This window comes from Nicotiana tomentosiformis, chromosome 1 (assembly GCF_000390325.3).
Source record: "Nicotiana tomentosiformis chromosome 1, ASM39032v3, whole genome shotgun sequence".
NCBI classification, from domain to species: Eukaryota; Viridiplantae; Streptophyta; class Magnoliopsida; order Solanales; family Solanaceae; genus Nicotiana; species Nicotiana tomentosiformis.
Genome location: NC_090812.1, coordinates 119,773,810 through 119,795,551, shown reverse-complemented (window position 1 = coordinate 119,795,551; position 21,742 = coordinate 119,773,810). Strand labels below are relative to the sequence as shown.

The 21,742-nt window shown below is 39.2% G+C and overlaps 1 long non-coding RNA gene across 3 annotated transcripts; it reads right to left on the bottom strand.

Moving 5' to 3' along the window:
* Positions 1–7,543: 7,543 nt before the first annotated feature.
* On the bottom strand, positions 7,544–21,681 carry LOC104111305 (uncharacterized). Of its 3 annotated transcripts, none has more exons than XR_001972209.3 (2): positions 21,363–21,681; positions 7,544–11,562 (listed from the first exon to the last, which is right to left on the bottom strand). It is a non-coding gene; the product is annotated as an uncharacterized lncRNA (long non-coding RNA). The 3 variants fall into 3 exon arrangements; XR_689684.4 differs by lacking the exon at positions 21,363–21,681 and adding an exon at positions 17,361–21,356; XR_689685.4 differs by lacking the exon at positions 21,363–21,681 and adding an exon at positions 21,009–21,356.
* Between the last annotated feature and the right edge of the window lie 61 nt (positions 21,682–21,742).

Here is a 21,742-nt window from a genome sequence, read left to right as displayed (position 1 = left end):
CGATAAAATCAAGTCCATTGAAGATATCTCTATTGTGAACAACGTGAAGACCGTACAAAGGTTAACCAGACACATAACCGCCTTGGAATAATTTATCTCACTGTTGAAGAAAACGAATAACTTCCCATGGACCCCGGAGTGCCAAGAGCCTTGGAGGAGCTCAAGCGACATCTATCGAGCCCACCGTTGCTTCACACACCGAAGACAGACGAACAATTGTACCTATACTTTGTAGTATCGGAGATAGCGGTAAGCAGAGTTGTGGTTCGGAAAGAGAAAGGTACGCAATTTCCAATTTACTATGTTAGCAGGACTTTAGGTGAGGCCAAAACTAGATACCCTCACCTAGAAAAATTGGCGCTTGCTTTGCTAAGCGCCTCTAGGAAGCTGAAACCATACTTTCAGTGTCACCCGATATGTGTCGTAGCCACTTACCCATTAAGGAATGTAATGCATAAACTCGAACTCTCGGGATGGTTGGCCAAATGGGCCGTAGAGATCAGCGGGTACGATATCGAATATCGGCCTCGGACCGCCATTAAATCTCAAATTTTGGCAGACTTTGTAGCCGACTTTACGCCGGCCCTAATACCCGAGGTTGAGAAAGAGTCGTTGTAAAGCACGAGGACTTCTTCGTGAATCTGGACCCTCTTTACCGATGACGCCTCGAACACAAAGGGGTCCGGACTTGGAATTGTATTGAAACCACCCGCAGGTAATGTAGTTAGACAATCTATTAGGACTGTAAAATTAACTAATAATGAGGCCGAGTATGAGGACATGATTGCAGGTCTCGAACTGGCCAAAAGCTTGGGGGCAGAGGTGATCGAAGCCAAATACGACTCCCTCCTTGTGGTGAACCAAGTTAATAGGAGGTTCAAAGTCATAGAGGAACGAATGCAAAGATACCTGGATAAACTGCAGGTAACGCTACATCGGTTCAAGGAGTGGACTCTACAACATGTGCCTCGGGATCAAAATAGCGAGGTCGATGCCCTTGCTAACTTGGGATCATCGGTGGATGACAATGAGTTTAACTCGAGGGCGGTCGTACAACTCATGAGATCAGTAGTGCAAGAAGGTCACGCCGAAAGAAACTAACAAGCCTAACTTGGGACTAGAGAAACAAATATATAGAATATTTGAAGACCGGAAAACTGCATTAGGACCCTAAGGAACCGAGGACTCTGCGTACGAAGGCGGGTCAGTTCAACCTGTCCGAAGATGGTACATTGTTCCGGAGAACATTCGATGACCCACTCGCAATATGTTTAGGACCCGAGACACCGAGTATGTTCTGAGGAAAATCCTCGAAGGCACCTGCGGGAATCATTCGGGCGCCGTCATTAGTTCAGAAAATAATCAGAGCCGGCTACTATTGGATCGACATGGAAAAGGACGCGAAGGAGTTCGTACAAAAATGCAACGGATGTCAAAGGCATGCTCTGATGATTCATCAGCACTGGGAGCTGCTACATTCGGTTTTGTCTCCCTGGCCGTTCATGAAATGGGGAATGGACATCATCGGCCCCCTTCCCCGGGCACCCGGTATGTCTCAATTTATATTGTTTATGATTGACTATTTTTCTAAGTGGGTGGAAGCCTAAGAGTTTGAGAAAATAAGGGAGAAGGAAGTCAGATTTTATCTGGGACCAAATAATTTGTCGGTTCAGAATGCCGGCCGAGATAGTGTGTGACAATATGAAGCAGTTCATCGGTAGCAAAGTAAGCAAGTTTCTCGAAGATCATAAGATCAAAAGAATTCGTTCGATACCCTATAACCTCACTGGGAACGGGCAAGCGGAGTCCACGAACAAAACCATACTCCAAAACCGGGGCCACCCCGTTCTCGTTGTTTAACGGCGTCGAAGTTCTAATACCGGTCAAAGTCCTAGAACCGAGTCTCAAGTTCCGGAATGCAACCTAAGAATCAAACAACGAGACCATGAATACGAGCCTGGAACTGTTAGATGAAAGATGCAAAGCCGCCCTCATTCGAATGGCCGCCCAAATATAACAGATCGAGAGGTATTACAATCGAATATCAAACCTTGACACTTCAATGTCGGGGACTTAGTATTGAGGAAGGTCGCATTAATTACCCAGAACCCAAACGAAGGAAAGCTGGGCAGAACTGGGAAGGTCCGTATTCAAATTATCGAGTCACCCGAAAAGGGCCGTACAAACTCAGAGCAATAAACAGTGAGCGACTACCGAACAACAGGAGCATAACTCACTTGAAACGATATTACTGCCGAGGTACGACCCTATTTACTTCCTTTATTTATTTATATTTTGGACTAACACCTGCAGGTAACGTGCTGCACTCTTTTTCCCTTGAACTGGTTTTGTCCCAAATGGGTTTTTCGGCAAGGTGTTTAACGAGGCAACATCGGATCGTGCTAACTTATAATCGAAGATCAGTTGTCAACAGTATCCAAGGCTTCTCTATGATCGACCTCGAACACTGGAGGGAATCACCCTCAGATAATGATTATGGCAAGGAAAGAAACTTTGTGCTCGAATAGTCTAGGCTCGATCGATATCATTTACTGTAAGGGTCAAACGGTCGAATGAACTGTGCCCACATAGACCGCCCGAGCCCGAAAACAAAGCTTGAATACATGTGTAACTTTGTATATTACGCATAAAATTGAAAAGAAGTTTATACCTTACAGATAAATATTTTGCCCCTTGAAGTTTATTTTTCTTACATTTGGTCCCCTAAATACATCGAGCCCAAGGGCTACCTCACTTGGGGACTACCTCCCAAAGAAGATTCAGATAGCCCGATATAATGAAGCCCGGGGGCACAAAGCTTATTTGGTAGTGCCAGAATTTTAAAAGCTACGACCACCCACATTCGGGAAGAGTTATCGCGGTTAAGGCCGGATGACTCGGGGTAACGAGCCCACTGGGAAATACCCAAACTAGAAAGTCTACGGCCGTATTAAAATGTCTTAGAGACATCCGAGTCCCAAAACAAAAAAGAAGGGTCTTCAAAAATTCTAAATCGGTTCAAAAGGATACCCTCGACGAATTGTAATCTAAAATGTTCAAAGTACTTTAGGGAAAGCTTCCAGTCATACCAAGCCCCTACGAATTTTAAATAAAATAATATCGAAAGCAAAGCCCATTCAAACCTCTGAACAAGACCTAATTACTACGTGCTAAGGCATTAGATATCTTTACAATCACAAGGCAAAAAGCGAAACGAGCTTAAAACTGTCGAAGGGAAAAGGAGCCTTATATATATATATATATATATATATATATATATATATATATATATATATATATATATATATATAGAAAAGATCCTTACAAATGCCAAACAGCCTTGACAAAAACAAAGAGTACAAAAGTTCAAAAACAAGAAAAATTTTGCAAGGCACTTAAACTGCTTGGTCTCCACCTGAGCCCGCCTCATCTCCAAGACCATCGGAGTCTTCTCCGCCCCCGGATTCGTCCGAACCCTCGGAGTCTTCTTCATCCTCGTGATACTCCAGCTTTTTGGCCTTGTCTTCGAGCCCCTTAGCATTTTCGACCTCGGCCGGCTGACTAATCAAAACCCCAAGCATGAACTTCTTCGAGGGCCTCCCTTCAGGACTGCCACTTCACATACTCAACGATATCTTTCAGGCGGTCCTCGGCTACCTCGACATCGTCTTTATACTGGGCCACCATCTCGTCGGCATCGGCTTTGGTTACTTCAGCCACCGACTTGGTAGCCTTAAGCTCCTTGGCGAGGGTCTCTCGATCAGAAACGACCGAGCTTAGCTAAGATTGGAGATCCTCAATCTTTTGGGACCGTGCCTCAGCCTTCTCCCTTGTCGCTCGAAGTTGGACCTCTACCAAGGTCAACTACACCCAGGCATTCTCCTTTTTCGAGGCCAGTCTATCCATCTTGCCTCTCCACTCTTCGGCCTCGACCTTGACTGCATCTATTTTGGCTCGGAGCTGGTCGATCCGATCGATATTCTATTGAACCTGCGGGTTCCGACCATTAGACACCGTGTCTAGCTCATCATCACTAACTTCAAACAAATTTACCTGTTCAACCAGGTCGGTGTGTTCTTTCCGAGCCGCTTCTAACTCAGCTTGAAGGCTCTTAGCCTCTCCTTCACACTGCTCGCTGAGAAGTTTGTATGTGTCTCTCTTCTCAGTAAGCTCTCTGATTTCGAATTCGAGTTGGTTCAACTCGTACCGATACCATAGGAAAGTTTCATGGTGAAGCACCGAGGCCTACAAATACGAAGGAAAATATCAGGATTATCAATGAATTAATTCAAGTATAAAAGGGGAAATTGAAATCATCGAGAGTTATCTAAAGTTACCTGGTTCAGTGCCTGTTGTGCTTCGTTGAATAGGCAGGGCACGTCAACCTCGTTCATTTTGGCTTGGTCTTCTTCGGTCACCAGACACCGGAGGTAACTTGCCACCCCTACAGGTCAGAAAGAACCCGGGCATCCTCCGGAACGGTAATGACAATGGATCGCTTCCGATTAGGATCCACACTCAGGTCAAGGAACCGGTTGACCAGTTTTGGACTCGAGTTAGGCCTGCCTTCCCCCGAGGTCAGACTCTTCCTCGGTACCTCTTTGTCACCCAATCCGCTAACATCTTCCGTAGCGGTGGAATCTACGCCGTCAAAAAAGAAGGGGAGGGGGTCATTCGCTCCATGGGCCCCCTCGTTGGGGCGCTCTTTCACCGTTTGGGACTCGTTGCACATGGACTCGGTGAACGAAAGTGACTCGGTAATGTCTATCACACCGAGTACCTCCTTCGGGGCACTGCCCGCATCTCGAGAAGCCTCGGCCCCGGTCTCCTCATCAACCTCCATGGCTTGAGGAAGATCTGCCTCACGGATCTCTGGTTCGGGGCCCCCCTGTTTTTCAAGTTGCGATGGATGCAGGCCACTAGAACAAAAGGTTCTTCTTCTTCGGATTCGTCCCTTAGCAGATAGAGCGAATCCGAAGCTGGTGCTCGGGCGCTGGTTCTTTCTTTGTTTTTTTTTTTTCGAGCTCGGGGAACTGAGAGCCCTCTTTCTTTTCTTATCTTTGGCCTGTCTCGGAGCAGGGGACTCGATAGGTAAGTCTTCACCACTGGCTGGAGGCCTCAGCTTGACATCCTTAAATAAACCTGCAAAAAGAAGTACATGGAGGAAGGTCTTAATGCTAAAAGAGGAATCTTAATACTACCTACTCAGGAAAGAAGTGTCGTCATGGGAACGGGCCTCCCAACGGCCCTTCGAGAGCTTGCGCCATGAACGATCGAAATAGGGCATCTATGATACGATACCCTCGACCCACTCCTTGAGTCGGGGGACAACGTTTGGGACCCGGGCAATGGCTGCACCACCACAAAGCATCGATAAGAAAAAAGAGAAGTAAGTATAAAATCGACATTCGAAAGTAAATCATACTTACGAGAGGTATTCCACTTCTCGGGAAATGGCCTGCACTCAGCTGTGATTAAGTCTGAAGTCCACATTTAGACAAAATGGCCTTGCTAACCCCTATCCAGATCCTCATAAATACTTGAGAACGGGGATTTACTGGCCCGACGTACAAGCTTTATCAGCCCCCTCCCCGGAAGATTTGGGGACTGTATAATCGAAGAAGATGGTCGATGGTGAATGAGCACCCATCGATTTTGTTCACAATGAACTGGAGGAGGATCACGATCATCCAGAGCGATGGGTAAATCTGGCCACGGCACACGTTGTACCTTCTGCAGAAATCCAAAATGACTGGATCCACCGAGCCCAATGTAAAGGGATAAGTGTAAACACTTAGGTATACCTCGACATAGGTGGTAATGTCTTCATCGGGGTCGGGACCACTATGTCCTTATCGGCCCAGTTGCAGTCTTTTCGGTCTATGGGGAGGATCTCTTCGGTGATCGAGCAGATATATCTCGAGACCTCTCACACTGGCATTGTACGGATGAAGGCTTTTGGACCTTAAAATCGACGTTGACCGAACATCCCCCGGGGATGAACATTTTCAAAGGGGGTTCAGGTATTGGTTCATCGACAGCAGCGCGCGAAATTGTCTCCTCAGCCTCAGTAGCCGGCCACGAAGTAGAAAAGTTTCTTTCTGGGGAACGATTTTGGAAGTCTTTGCCATTTCTTTAAAAAAACGGAGGAAAGTCTGAGAAAGGTGGAGAAAGAAAGGAAGACTGAAGGATTAGACTTGTTGACTACAGATGAAGATAGGTAAAAATTCTTGCAAAGGACCTCGAATAATCGAGGTAAAAGTGCTAAAGAGTATTGAAATCTAAAAGGTATGAGGGTAGAAGGTTTGAATATAAAGTTAAAATGAACAAATGAGGGAATATTTATAGTAGTTCAGCGGCGCTTCACATCCAGAGACGGCCGGCCGGCGACTCACATGCATTTAATGCCATTAAGACTTGACTGACAAGTCGTTTCGGTTGTTTTGTCGTTTTCTGTCACGGTGTATCGAATTAAGAATCAGAAGATTATGTCGTTTCTCGTCACGGTGTATCGAATTAAGAATTAGAAGCTTATGGCGTTTCTCGTCGTTTACTCTCCGAAAATTGAGGGGACTATCTCTAGGTGAAATCGAGCTCATGGTGTATCCTAACCTCCGACAAAATAAGCCAGACTCGAGATATGGCAATAAGGGACCAAAATCGATCCAAAGTCCCACCGGGCTAGAACCCGGGGGCACGACGCCTGCCTTCGAGAATATCGAGGTCATGATCCTGGAATCGGTCCTAGAACAACTTCGAAGAACATTGTCAGATAATCTAGCATAGCCAACAGAAGACCGAAATATCTGTGACCGACCGAATGTTACTGCGGAAATCTCAATACATATCGATAAGGAACCGGCAATCAGTGAATCAGATTTTTTTTTACTTTTTATAGAGTTGTACCTAAATATAAATGGGGTCTAATAATTTATTTGACACATCGTAACACTTACTCAAAAGTAATTATAATAATATTTTCTTTGTCTTCAGCTCTTGTTCTTTTTCGCCTACCAGTCCCAGTGATCTCGGTTCTAGAGTGGCTATTTCGTTAAGGCTGAAACTATCCAACTTGTGTGGTTTGAATTTATTTGTCTTTGTTTATTCAATAGCAACTTAATTTATCGCTTTGTATCAAATTAATTCGTGTATCCTTAAAATCACTTACAAATTTAATTATTATCCTATTTTGATTGTAAATAAAATTAATGATACAAAAAGATATGACTAGCGAGTAACTTTTTTGAGTAAACTAAATTCGAAGTGAATTAAGTGGTACTTTGAAAAAATGAAGTAAAAAGAAAAACGAATTATACCAAATATGAAGGGGAAGAAATACACAATGCTTTGCAAATACAATTATCAAAAAGAGTTGAATAAAGAAAAAGATAAATGATTAAACTATTCAAGAAAATTTGAAGGCAACAAAGAACAAAACTTGTGTTGAGAATCCATTGGGTAAAACAGCAGGAAACAAAAAAGGTAGTGAGAAAATGAAGAAAAAAGAGATTGTCTTTAACGAGAAAACTTAAAAGCAGAGAGCTAAAAGAAATATTCTGTAGGAGAGCTTATTTAATTAATTGAAAGTGTCAACCTTTTATAGGCTTACAAGCTCATAAAGATAACATATATCTATAACGCTTACTTGACTAAAACTAGGAAATGACAAGAAAAACAGCAACCAAATTATAAAAAATAGCAACTGGCCTAAAGACTGTCAACTCCAGTAAAAGACTTATTCAACTCACGGTAAATAGCTTAATCCAACCAATAACGAGTTTTTGAATCAATTTCCAACACTCCCCCTTGATTCAAAATCATATACACCAAGGCATAACATAAAGTAATTGTGCTTTGCCAGAGGAAGTGCTTTAATAAGAATGTCTGATGCTTGCTCTTCAGCGCTGCAGTGCTTCAACTCAATCAGCCATTTTGCAACTAGTTCACGAATGAAATGGTGTCGAGTGTCTATGTGCTTCGACCTTCCATGAAATACAGGATTTTTGGTCATTGCAATTGCTATAAATTGTCACGGAAGATTTGTGTTTCTCCCTTTTTCTCTTGATAACGATCTGCAAGTATCTTCCTTAGCCACAATGCTTGACATGCTGATGACGTTGTTGTAACATATTCTGCCTCTGAAGATGATAACGCCGTCGTTGCTTGTTTCTTTGAGCTCCAAGTAATAACTGCAAAACTAAAAGTGAAAATATTCTCGGAGACACTCTTCCTATCATCCAAAGATCCTGCCCAGTCACTATCCTAAAATCCATATAGATTAAAATTAGAACATCGAGAGTACCATAGTCCAAAATCCATAGTTCCAACAATATAACCTAAAATTCTTTTAGGTGCTCCAAGATGATGCTTTGAAGGTTTATGCATAAACGTCGAAATAACTCCAACAAAGAAGGATATATCAGGACGGGAGTGAGTCAAATAAATTAAGCCTCCAACTAAGCTTCTAAAATAGCTTCCATCAACTTTTTCAGTACCATCTTTAAGTTGCAGCTCATTGGAGTAGCCATTGTTTGGCAATTAAGCATATTAAATTTATTGAGCAAATCGACGGCATACTTCCTTTGTGAAATGAAAACTCCATCTTCTCTTTGTTTCACTTCAAGTCCAAGAAAATAGTGCAACAATCCCAAATCTGTCATTTCAAACTTATTCATCATGAAAGATTTGAAATCACATATAACAGAGTACGTTGAACTCATATATATAATATCATCAACATAAAAACATACCAACAGAAGATCATTTTTCTCATACTTCACATATAAAGTTGGTTCATTCTTACTTCTTTCAAACCCATTTTCTCTGAAATAGGAGTCAATTTTGTTGTAATGTGCGCGCAAAGCTTGTTTAAGCTTATAAAGTGCTTTCATCATCTTGTACACTTTGTTTTCCTTTCTTTTCTCTACATAGCCATTATTTGGGCTACATAAACTTCTTCTTCCAAATCGCCATTAAGGAACGCAGATTTAACATCAAACGGATAAACCTTCCATTTTAACTGTACAACCAATGCTAAGAGGATTCTTACTGTTTCAAAACGAGCAACTAAAGAGAAAGTCTCGTCAAAGTCAATACCTTGTTGATGGGATTATCCTTTTGCTACCAATCTGGCTTTATGTTTCTACACACTCATATCAGCATGGTATTTTTGTATTTAACTCCTATTTTAATCCTATAACAATTTTTCTATCTGAAAGATCCACCAAGTCCCATATTCCATTTTTCCTTATTACCCTAAGCTCTTCTTCCATTGCAGACCTACATTCCTTTTTTGTTAAAGCTTTTTCAAAGCTGGCTGGATCTGTACCAAATAAAGCAAAAGCACATATTTCATAAATATCTGCAAGTAATCTACTCTTCTGTGGAAGAGTCTCATCAGAATCTTCTGGGTCAGGCACCATCAATTTGAGTTGCTTCCGACTGAACTGATGTTACTGGAACTTCTTGAGGAGTGGCTTTGTGTATTAACAATAGGCTGACTTTCTACTTCACTAGGAAAAACTTCATCTTCCATTATAACTTATGAACTTTTACTGTTGCTTTCCCATTTCCAGCATGTTTTTTCATCAAATACCACATCTCTCCTGATAATCACTTTGCCATTTGTGGGGTTATATAGTCGAAAAGCTTTGGATTGAGAGCAATATCCAACAAAGATGCACTTTTCAGATTTTCCATCAAGTTTTTGATGATGTTGAGAATTTATTAATTCAACCAAAAATTCTTAAATGACTTACCCACGGCATTCTACCTTTCCAAGTATCAATTGGTGTTTGACCCATGACTGCTCTTGTAAGAGACATATTGAACAAATAAACTGTAGTACGAATTACCTCAGTCCAAAATTGATTCGTAAGATTCTTACTCTTCAGCATGCTTTTGGACATCTCTACTACGATTAGGTTCTTTCGCTCAGCAATTCCATTTTGCTCGAAGTATAAGGTACAGTCAATTACCTGTGAATGTCATTTTCTTCACAAAACAACTTAAACTCATGAGATACAAACTTACCTCCTCTGTCTGTACGAATAACCTTAATTTTAGTACCAATTTGGTTCTCAACAAAATGCCTTGAAGTGTTGAAGTTTGCCAAAGTTTCTGCTCTGAACTTCAAAAAATATACCCAAGTCATACGACTATAATCATTCTAGAATAGTAAAAAAATATTGAGAACCAACAAGCGATTGTGTGTTCATAGGGCCACACAGATCTGCATGAATAATTTCAAGACAACTAGTAGCTCTCCAAGATTTTCCTACAGGGAAAGATTTTCTATGTTGCTTTCCATATATATAGCCTTCACATACATTTTCAACAGATTCAATATTTGGAAAACCATGAACCATCTTGTGTTAACTAAGCAACCTCAATCCATTCATAGTTAAGTGTCCATAACGTAAATGGCACAACTTAGATTCTTTCAGACTTCTTTCACTAATAACCAATGCTTGTTCTAATTTTGAAATTTCAAGAGGAAATATTTTGTTTTCGATCATACGAATATTTGCTAAGATTTGACCCGTATTTTTATTTTTAATAATACATAATCCATCATCAAACAAGATAGAGAATCCACTATTCAACAATTTCCCAACACTTAGCAAGTTATGTGCCAAACTAGGGGCAAATAGAACATTTTGTATAAGTTTTACTTTACCTTGACTCGTTTGGAGAGCAACAGTACCTTCACCTTTAACATGTATTTTCTTATTATCTCCAAGCCAAATTCGTCTCCTTTTTGTCTCATCTAACTCATTAAATGCTGACCTTTCTCCAGACATGTGATGGGAGCAGCCACTATCAACAAACCAAACATCAATCTTATGATCCATGATAGTAGAGTAAGCCATAAAAAGCATGCTTTCTTCTTGCTCTTCCTCTGCATAACTAGCTTGATTATTTTTGTACCAACAATTAGCTTCTATGTGGCTGAAGTTATGGCAGTTGTAACATTGCACTCCATTTCTACCACATCAAATTGGCCTCTGCCTCTACCACATCCTCTTCCTCAAAACACTCTTCCTTAACTTGAAAAGCTTGTTCTTCGTTCTTCTCTATCGAATTGGTGATCCGTGACTCATGAGATTGCAAAGAGCCCATTAGTTCATCAAATGAAAACACAGATAAGTTTTTTGATTCCTCAATGGCTGCAACCACATGATCAAACTTTGGAGGTAAACTTCTTAAAACTTTTGCAACTACAGTTTCATCATTTACTTCTTCACCATATATTTCATTTGACTTACAATCCCAGTACCTCTTGATAACAAGTCTTGTACAGATTCATTATTTTTCATGAACAATATTTTAATGTCGCGGTGGAGAGATTGTAGTTTTACAGTAATTACCTTTGAAGAACCTTAAAACTCTTTTTTCAAAATCAGCCACACCTCTCTTGAGGTAGTTGCCGTTGTAATTCTTGAGAAAATCATCTCATGAACAGCTTGCTGAATAAAGAACAAAGCTTTGGCATCCTTCTTTAAGACTTCTATTTTGGGAGTTTTGGAACTCGGATAAGGGCGATTTTTGGGAGACATTTTACTGCAATTGAAGAGGTAAGTAAAGATTATTCAGTATTGATGATAGATATTGATTACACATTGATTATTACACCTAACTTATGTGAATTTAAAGTGAAATTTGGGGATTTCAGACTATGTTATTGGAGAGTAAAATTTGATGATTAGAGGGTGAATTTATGGATAGAATTGGATGAAAGACATATATTTGGACTCGTAACAGAGTGGGTGTTCGAAATTTGTGAGTTTGGTTGAGTTCCAAGGTGCGGGCCCGGAGTTGACTTTTTAGGTTGACTTTCCGATTTTGATTAAAGATCTTAACTTTATTGTGTGAGATTATTTATTATGGCTCTTATTGATGATATTAAGTTGCTTTGCCTAGATTCGAGTCGCTCGGAAGTCAATTCGCGTGGAAAGGGCTTTTTGGAGTATTGATTTGCGCATTTTGAGATAAGTAACATATCTAAACTTGGATTTGAGGGTAATTAATCTTTGGAACCATGCTATATGAGATGTATTGGGGTGACGCCCACGCTAGGTGACGGGCGTGTGTGCATGCACCAGAGTATTCATGATTTAAGGTGGCTTTTAGACTATTACGTGATTTGTTTTGCTATCAGGTCTCATTATATCCATGTTTTCTAGACCTGTATGATTATTTGAGTTCTGATTCATGTTAGAAATTATGTTTAGGCTATGTGCTATTTGTTTGAGACTTGTTAGGCCTATTCATGCCGTTTTTGAGCTATTTGCCTTAATTGTACACATATTCTCAGTCATGATGTTATATCCGTGTATGATATCTCCGTCTCAGTACTTTCTTATTTGATTCCTCACATGTTGTTGACGTCTCATATGTGTAATACTGTTGAATTGAGTACTGTGAGATATGATTAACTGATACTTGAGCGGTTGTTGACTGAGCTTGGGCCATAGAGTCGATTTGGTATTGATTAGGAGGTAACGCGTACGTCAGGATCATATTGGACTAAGTGTTATTGAATTCGGGTGACACGTGCACCAGGACCCACTATTGGGCTATGTGATTATGATTAGCGCTTGGGTATGATCCGCCCCTCCGGAGTCTGGCATACCAGCAGTGGGTGCAGGCACAATGTTATATATACGTGCTTTGATGATGGGCAATTATGCCAGGCACCCGTACAGTGTTAAGTGTGATTTTTTCTTGATGGTTTCCCTGTGATAATATTGAGTTGACATGTATATTTGACATGTAGGCATAGAGATGTACTTTCCTCATGCAAGTTGTTAAATGAATTATTTTATCCATGTTGAGCTTTAACTATTATACTTGGAAACATGTCTAAATTCTTGAAATTTGAACGAACTGAACATGATATCAATTAGATGTTTACTTATACTGTTCCTTTATATCTTGAGTTGTTGCTGGTTATTGATATATCTCTACTGTTTCTTCTGAGCTCGTCACTATTTTTAGCCCAAGGCTAGGTTTGTTACTTATTGAATACATGGGATCAGTTGTACTCATACTACACTATGCACTTCGTGTAGCACCCCGAAAAATTTCAAAGTACTTAAGCGCTATTAAGAAAGTTGACGTGTGCTAATTATATTATTTTGTGTGCAGACGGGGACTATTAATATGATGGATATCAATTGGATATGATAATAAGTGTACGAGGCATATTATAAGTGATGTGGGATCTAAGGAGAGGCCTAAGTCTAAGCCAACTTGGAAAATTACATGATAGACTAAAGTTCCAAATGAGTACACACAAGACTAAACTTTGTACGAGCATATCTACATATATATATATATAGAGAGAGAGAGAGAGAGAGAGATTTATCTGATGAACAATCTATTAAATGAAAGATCTTCGAGTTTAGTTTCTAACACTTCAAACCGTTCGTCATTTGGACACTCCTACAAGAAGTTATGACCAAATTACCAAAGGCTGGCAGAATGTGACACTACCGCGCCATCCCATGCGGCGCGCCTGTGGGGATTTTCAGAACACTTCAAAATTTCGTTTCTAGGCACATTTTTCACTACCGCGTCGCGCCCCATGCGGCGCCAACTGTGCAAATTTCGGGGTTTTTACAACCCGACCCCATTTTAATAAATAGCCTTTGGGGCTTTATTTGGGACGATTTTCTGGTGAGTCTAGAGAGAGGTGAGAGCATTTTAGAGAGAGAAGGAGAAAACCTAACCTCTCAATCATCCAATCTGGCACCAATCTTCAAAAATCAAGGAAGTCAATCACTGGATTATCCTTCATCCAGGTAAGTCCTACTTCTAAGCTTTCATACAAGAGGTTATGAGTTCAAATATATTGTGGGGTTGGAAATAGGTCATGCATGTGACACAAAGTTGTATTATGTGGGATTAATGAACCATTTTAGGTAGTTTCTTGTTGAAATTGGTTGAGGGATGAAAGGATCTCCATTGTAGAGCCTTGTGGTCTATTTAGCATGTTAGGTGTTTGACAAAATTCTTAAGAGAGTTACATAATGGAAATCCTTCTAATTATTAACCGATTTTCACTATCTTCCTATAGATTGTTATTGGTAGAACTGTCGGGGCGTTGTAGTAACTTAAGGAAAGCTCAAGGTATGTTGGCTAAACTGTCTCTCTTAGAATCGAATTCCATAATGTTCCCGTAAGTTCAAGTATGGTTGGCTCAAGATTTCTAATTTCTATATTCCGGGTTATCTCCTATAAACTTGACTATTCCGAATGAACCTTATAAAGATATATGTTCAAAGTATGGTTGCATATTAAAATGTTATGACTTTGAGTCGTATTTTAAATGAAAACTAGTATACCAATTGGGTGAGAAAAACTCGATGTGCTTAAGACTCTAAATTGCTCATATGTGTACCTAAAATCTTGGTTGAAAATATCTTGTTGTTGATAATCTATAAAGATGCTTGAAAATGAAATAAGTGAATTGGAGATATAGAGTGTGGCCAACGTGCCAAGAATTTAAGTTATGATTGTGGCTAGTAGTGCAAATGAATTGAGAGGATGCGATAAAGAATATGAAATGAGCCTCGACTCAATTGTTTAAAAATAATTTCGAAAATAGAATTGCCTAAAAGTTTTTGTACTCAATTCATGCCTATAAGCGGCTACTTTAACTAATACTTTGCTTTATAAATATATCCAGTGTGATTTGAGTTCATACATACTCACGTGTTGAAATTGTACATTATCATTTCTGGGGAAGAGTATTGCAAAAATAAATGGTGTATTGATTGTTTATGATTTTAATGTATGTTTCTATTGCTGGTTGGTATGCCCCATTTTGGGAAGAAACCATTTGTGTTTAAAGTTCCCATTACAAATGGATTTGAAGTATATGATTTCTGAAATATTCTGTAAGTTGATATTTGATGGTGGTCCTTGAAAATAAAAGAGGTGAAAGTGTGGAACATGAAATATGGCTACCGTGTCAGGATTAAAGAATCTTGTGAATGGCCAAATGAGCCAAGGAAATATTGTTGTTGTGAGTGACTGGAAATACTAATGAGGATTTATACAATGTGAAAGAGGTTGAGGTGAGTACAATTGTATTTATGTTACCTTTGTGCGCAAATCAAATAATAAAAATATTTTTGGGAGTATCTTTAGCAAAACTGAGGAAGGGTGGGTCATAAGGCCCACACCTGAAACTACATGTGTCGGTGCAGGGGTGGATTGTGGTTATTCCACTTATTTGGGATGAAATTGAAATATTGGTGAAATTGTGATTATTCCCTTAATTGGGATGAAACTAGTAATAGCTGTGAATTGGAAAAGTCAACCCACACGGCATATGTGGGAAGGCGGCCTAGCTGATCGGTTGGAGATCGGACGCCATGTTGCGCACATGGTGGTACCACTCTTGGTAACAACTTTCTTTCGCATCACATGTCAAACCACATTGTTCGTGGGGAGATGGCCTAGCCGATCGGGCATGATCGGACTCCGTGCTAACAAAGACGGTGGTATATCGGTTCTAATGATCTCCTAATCCAAAATTGTATATGAAGTTCGTATTTTGAAAATTATTATGTTTTAACTGGACATTTAGATATTGTTGATTGTGACTTGTTGTTTCTATGTGTTGCCTTTTCTTATATGGGCATTCTATTTTGAAAGAGGACTTTTAGCTATACATACTAGTGTTATTCGACGGTACTAACGTTCCTTTTACCGGGGGCGCTATATCTTTAATGGATGTAGGTGGTTCTACCGCAGCCGGCATTGATCAGTGATAGTGGTGCACTCTCTTCAACTGACTTGGTGAACCCCACTTCATTTCGCTGTCATGTATCTTTATTTCTCATGTACTTTGTGGTTGAGGTATAGCCGGGGCCTTGTTGCCGGCTTTTCCATATTTCTCTTTTGTTGTACTTAAAGGCTCCGTAGACAGGTTGTGAGCGGTATTTGATGTGGGGAATTGAATTAGAAATGTTGGTATTTGAAAATCATGTTTTTCATTAATTCTATAAACTCGTAATATTTTGGAAATTATGAATGAAGCTGCTAATGGGAATGAAATGGAAGTTGTTAATGAAATCTTCTCAGTGTTTGATTAATTGAGTACATCTCCTCTTGTTTCATGAATGAGTTTGGGTAGAATGAAATCTAATAGGCTTGCTCAGTTGGGTTTACTTGGTTGAGCGCCGGTCGCGCTCCCCGAGTTTAGGGCATGACACTTCGTGTGTAGATCCTGGTACTTCTGGACGAGGTGATTTTTAGAGTTGAGTTGCTACCAGCTTTTAGGAGACTACGAGGTAGTTGCTATGTCGTCCGCAGTCCTTAAAGTTCTCTTTAAGTTATTTCTATTATTATTATTCTATTGTTCAGACAGTTGTATTGAGGATTTGGCTTCGTATTTTGACATTCAGTAGTGCTCATGTGCTCGTTGACACCAGATCATTGAGATGGTTGTAGTAGTATTATAGTTGTTTTCACCAGTTATTTTATGATTTTTTCCGTTGTTGAGTTATTAAACCATATTTATTCAAATTCGTTGTTATTATATGATTGTTGACTTGCTTAACAAGTAGTGTTATGCGTCGTCGCGGCTCCGTTGGGAGTTGGGTCATGACTATCATGGACCAGAGCCCTTCTTCAATTTTCATAGTAAACTAAAGAAGCTGAGCAAAGTATTTTCTAAATAGAGTAGAAACACTTTTGGAGATATATTTAGACAAATAGATACTTTAGAAGAGGTGGTCAAAATTCATGAGCAAGAATGTGAAGAAAATCCTACAGGAGCTACTAGAGAAAGGTTAAAAAAAGTTCAAGTTAAGTTGATTAAATTTTATATTGTTGAGGAACAATTCTGGAAACAAAAAGCTAGGATGTAATTGTTCAAGGATGGAGATAGAGATACAAAAAAATTTCATGCTCACGTGCAAGGCAAAAGAAAGAATCTACAGTTGACTAGAATTCGAAATCAAAATGGAGTATGGCTAGAAAGAGAAGAAGATATAGCAATAGAAGCTATTAATTTCTTCCAGCAATAGTTTACTGCAGAACCAGAAGCTACTGAGTTTGGACTGCTAGACCATATCTCAAACATGATATCAGAGGAGCAGAACAGAGAGATCCTCCAGGATGTTCCAGAAGAGAAAGAAATTAAAGAAGTTAATTTTGGGTTAAATGCTAATAGTGCAGGGGGCTTGATAGATATACTGGAATTCTTCCAAGTAGCATGGGATATCATTGCTAAGGATATTATTACTATGGTTCAGTCTTTCCTTTGTGGACATGAACTCCCCAGGTATATTACTTGTACTAATCTAGTGTTATTGCTCAAGAAGGAGGTGGTTACTTGTTCATACCTAAGACCAATCAGCCTGAGCAATTTCATTAGTAAAGTATTTTCCAGAATCATACGTGAAAGACTTGTGAAGTTGCTTCCTCAATTGATATCTTCTCGGCAGACAGGCTTTATGAAAGGTATAAGTATAGTGGAAAATATCTTACTGGTTCAAGAAATCGTGTAGGAAATAAAAATTAGGAGTGAGCAACACAATTATTAAACTGGACATGGCAAAGGCTTATGACAGGGTATCTTGGTTATTTTTAACAAAAGTTCTCAAGAAATGGGTTTTGGAGAAATTCTAATAGATATGGTCTACGAAATCATCTCAAATAACTGGTATTCTATTCTGATAAATAGGCAGGCAAAGGGTTTCTTTACATCCTCCAGAGGAGTAAAGTACGGTGATCCATTATCATCTACTTTGTTTATTATAGCTACAGAATGTATGACTAGGGCCTTAACTCACCTATATTACAAAGAAGGTTATGTGGGATATGGTATGCCAAAGTGGAGTCCTTATATCAATCATTTGGTATATGTAGATGATACTATTACTTTCTAAGTTGTTCGGACTCGGGTGTGGGTGTCCGATACGGGTGCAGATCTAGAGGTCAGATCCTTCATGATCTAAATTTAAAGATTCGGGGGTACGGATCCAAGTACGGATACGAGTGCGGGGATTCGGCTAAAAATAATTCAATTATTTAAAAATCTAGTTATAAAAATATGTATAAATTATGAGACATGTGAAAAACTTACAAGGTATTCCGAGAAGGAGAAAATATTGAACAAGAGTAGAATTTTAGAAGGAGATAAAAGGAAAAGGACTGACATAAAAATTTATATATACAAGGTATTCCATTTTCTTCTATATCACCCTACCTTTTGATTTGTTTTCAAAAATCATAGTATCTGTCCCAAATTTCTCCGTTGATTTTGGTCAAAGTACCCAAAATCGGTTGACCAGATCCGACACGGATCCCACACCCATACCCACACCCACGTCGTGTCGACACGGGTGCGGCACTGAAAGTGAAGAGTCCGAGTAACTTAGATTACTTTCACCTCTGCTCAGCCACAAACTCTGAAGCTTGTGATGGAGACTGAGATAGAATAAGAGAAGGTTAGTGGCTGAAAAATTAGTAAGGAGAAGAGTGTTCTATACCTGCACCAATCTGTATCCCAGACAGTGGCTAACAGTGTGGTAGAAGAGACAAACATTCCTAGAAAGGAGTTTCCTTTTACATGTCTAGGGGTGCCAATATATTATGGAAGAAGAAGAATAGCACACTTCAAAAAGATTACTGACAAGATACAGAACAGACTATGTTTATGGACCGGCAAACTACTCTCAATAGGTGAAAGAACTACACTTATTACTCATGTCCTACAAAGCATGCCAATCCACTCACTTTCAGCTTTTGATCCATCATCAGGAGTTTTGGCATAGATCCATAGATTATTAGCAAAACTTTTCTTGAGTAACTCTGTTGGAAATTCCAATAAACACTGGACCTCTTGGACTACTCTATGTCATCCCAAGGAAGAAGGACGAATGGGTTTCAGATATTTGCAAGATATGTCCAAAGCCCTATTTTCTAAACTATGGTGGAACTTCAGAACAAAACAATCTCTGGAGAACATATATGAGCAACAAGCACATGAAAAAACACAATGTTTTCTTAGCACAGTGGAAAGGTGGAACTTATGTGTGGAAGAAGATGCTACAATGTAGAGATGATATTGACAATCAAATCTGGTGGCAGCTAAAGCAAGAAAACTGTAATTTTTGGCTAGACAACTAGACTGGTTTGGGAGCTTTATATCAGATTGTGCCACCTACTTTTCTATGTGATTTTACAGTAGTACTGGTTCATGAAGTGCAGGAACATGGAAGATGGAAAGAGGGCAGTTAAGGGAGTTACTACTGGAGGAGATGGCTAATCACATCATTCAAAAGGTTAGACCACCCACAAGAGATGTGTTGGACAGACCATACTGAAAGCTAGACTCTAGAGGTACCTTCACTGTAAGTTCTGCTTTTCAGGTTATGAGACAAAGAAGGAACCTAACAAAATCTATGAATACATGTAGGTGAGAGGTCTTCCTATTAAGATTAGTTTCTTCATATGGAGATTGTAGCAAACCAAATTGACATTGGATGATACTTTAAAGAAATGGGGCTTTCAGTTTGAATCTAGATGTAGTTGATGTCTAATACCCCAGGAGGAAACTACAGCTCATGTGTTCCTAAATTCTAATGTAGCACAGACTATCTGAAAATAATTTTGTGGACCTGTTGGTATCAATATTTCAGGAATGCAGCTAACAGAAGTCATAAGAACATGGCGGCAATTAGTAGAAAGCCAACACATTTAGATGATTTATAAGATTATACCAGCAGTCATAGTGTGGGAGCTTTGGAAGCGGAGAAACACTCTACAACATGGAGGGAAGGTGTATGTTAACAAATTAAAGTGCAAGATCATGTATACTGTGATTTTATTCATGAAGACAAGAGGAAGTACCTTTAAGTATGCCCCATATAACTGGTTAGATTATTGAAGTCAATACAATCTTATTCCACGAAGCTAAAGATTTATCAAGTATGCTGGAGACCACAAGATACAGGATTGGTAAAATGCAATATTGATGGCGCATCTAGAGGAACCCAAATAGAAGTTCTTGGAGTTTTTGCATCAGAAATAAAAATGGAGATCTGGTATATGCTCAATCTCATGAGACAAGGGATGGCAATTACACAAATACCCAGGTTAAAGCAGAGGTTATTATGCAGGCATTAAAGTACATGAAAAGGATGTATATTCCTCAAATAATAGTAGAAACTGATTCTATGGTAATGGAAAATGTAATGGAAAGGAGGTGGCAGCGTCCTTGGGAAACCATCAATACAATGAAGGAAATTTGGAGGATCATGGGTGAAAGAAATGTGATAGTTAAACACATATTTAGGGAAGGGAACAAACTTGCAGACTTCCTTGCAAATTTAGCTCTAGAAAAAGGAGATTATGCTGCTACTAATTTCCTAGAAATAGAAACATGGGGAAGGAAGCTTATAAGAGAAAGAAGTGGGTAGGGAGATAAGAGAAAGAAAGAGACAGGAAGAATGAGAAACAAGAATCTGAGTGATCAAAATTCTCAAATTCTTAGGAAAAAAAGAATGGAGATCTAGTATTTCACTAACATAGTTGTTTCATGTGCAGGTTAATAAAGTCATGCGTTATTCATTAGAGAAATCTCAGGAGATTAAACAAAGTATTAACAGACTATACAGCTTGTTAACGATGGAGAATCGAGCAAATCGGAAACATACACAAAGACATACAATTAACAATACCACAAAGCACAGACATGCAATGATATCTATAACTCAGAATCCCCAATTCACAAGCAAAAACAGATCGGAGAGACATATATCTAAGTAATCAAGAAGAAAATGGGATACAAGAATAATTCATAAACGCACAACAAAGAGCTACGGAAAAAGCCAGATATCGCACAATCAGCACAAAATCGGAACTTATTGAAGCGCATCAACAAACAAATCTCAATTTAAGAGTAGACCCAAAGCAAAATCAACCCAGATTGTCAAATGTCCTGAAGCACAAAGGGGAAAAATCAATAGGGAAGACAAATCATAAACCTAAAGTCCATGGAGCGTCAAGACGGAATATTTTGGAAGGGATGACGGCGGAAGCATCGCCGAAACATTTTCACTTGACTCAAATGCTTCGGCGGTATCTATCTTTCGCACTTTAAAGACTATTTGGTTCTTTGTTGGTACTAAGATTAGATTTATTTCTGCAGAACTACCTAATAAGCACAAATATCCACACCTAAATGAATTAGTTATCAGCCATGGACCTTGCGGTTTCATTATCCACGACCATTCAGCAACAAATCAATACAAGGATGGATATCCTATTTACAGGAGAAGAAATGATGAAAAAACAGTCTAACGTTCATGGAATGAATATGAATAACCAGCGGGTTGTACCTTATAATCCATATTTGATGATGATATATAATTGCCATATCAATGTAAAAATTTGCTCAAGAGTGAAAGCAATTATATATAAGGGCATAATAAGTGTATAGTTTACATTGAGTCAGATGATGGAGAAAAAATAGAATTTATGAGTTCAATCTAAGTGAAATGCAAATCAGACACTGTAAAGCATACTATGCTCCCCGAATATTTCAGGATGTGCTCAATAGATGAGGAGACACGAAATTATCTTTACAGAGAATTTTCAGAGTACTATGTGTGGAATCCGCAGCCCAGAATTTGGACAAAAAGAAAAACACGATCTGTAATCGGCCGAATTGCTATTGGTAAGACAACTACTACTTAAATTTACATTATTATTCACTTCT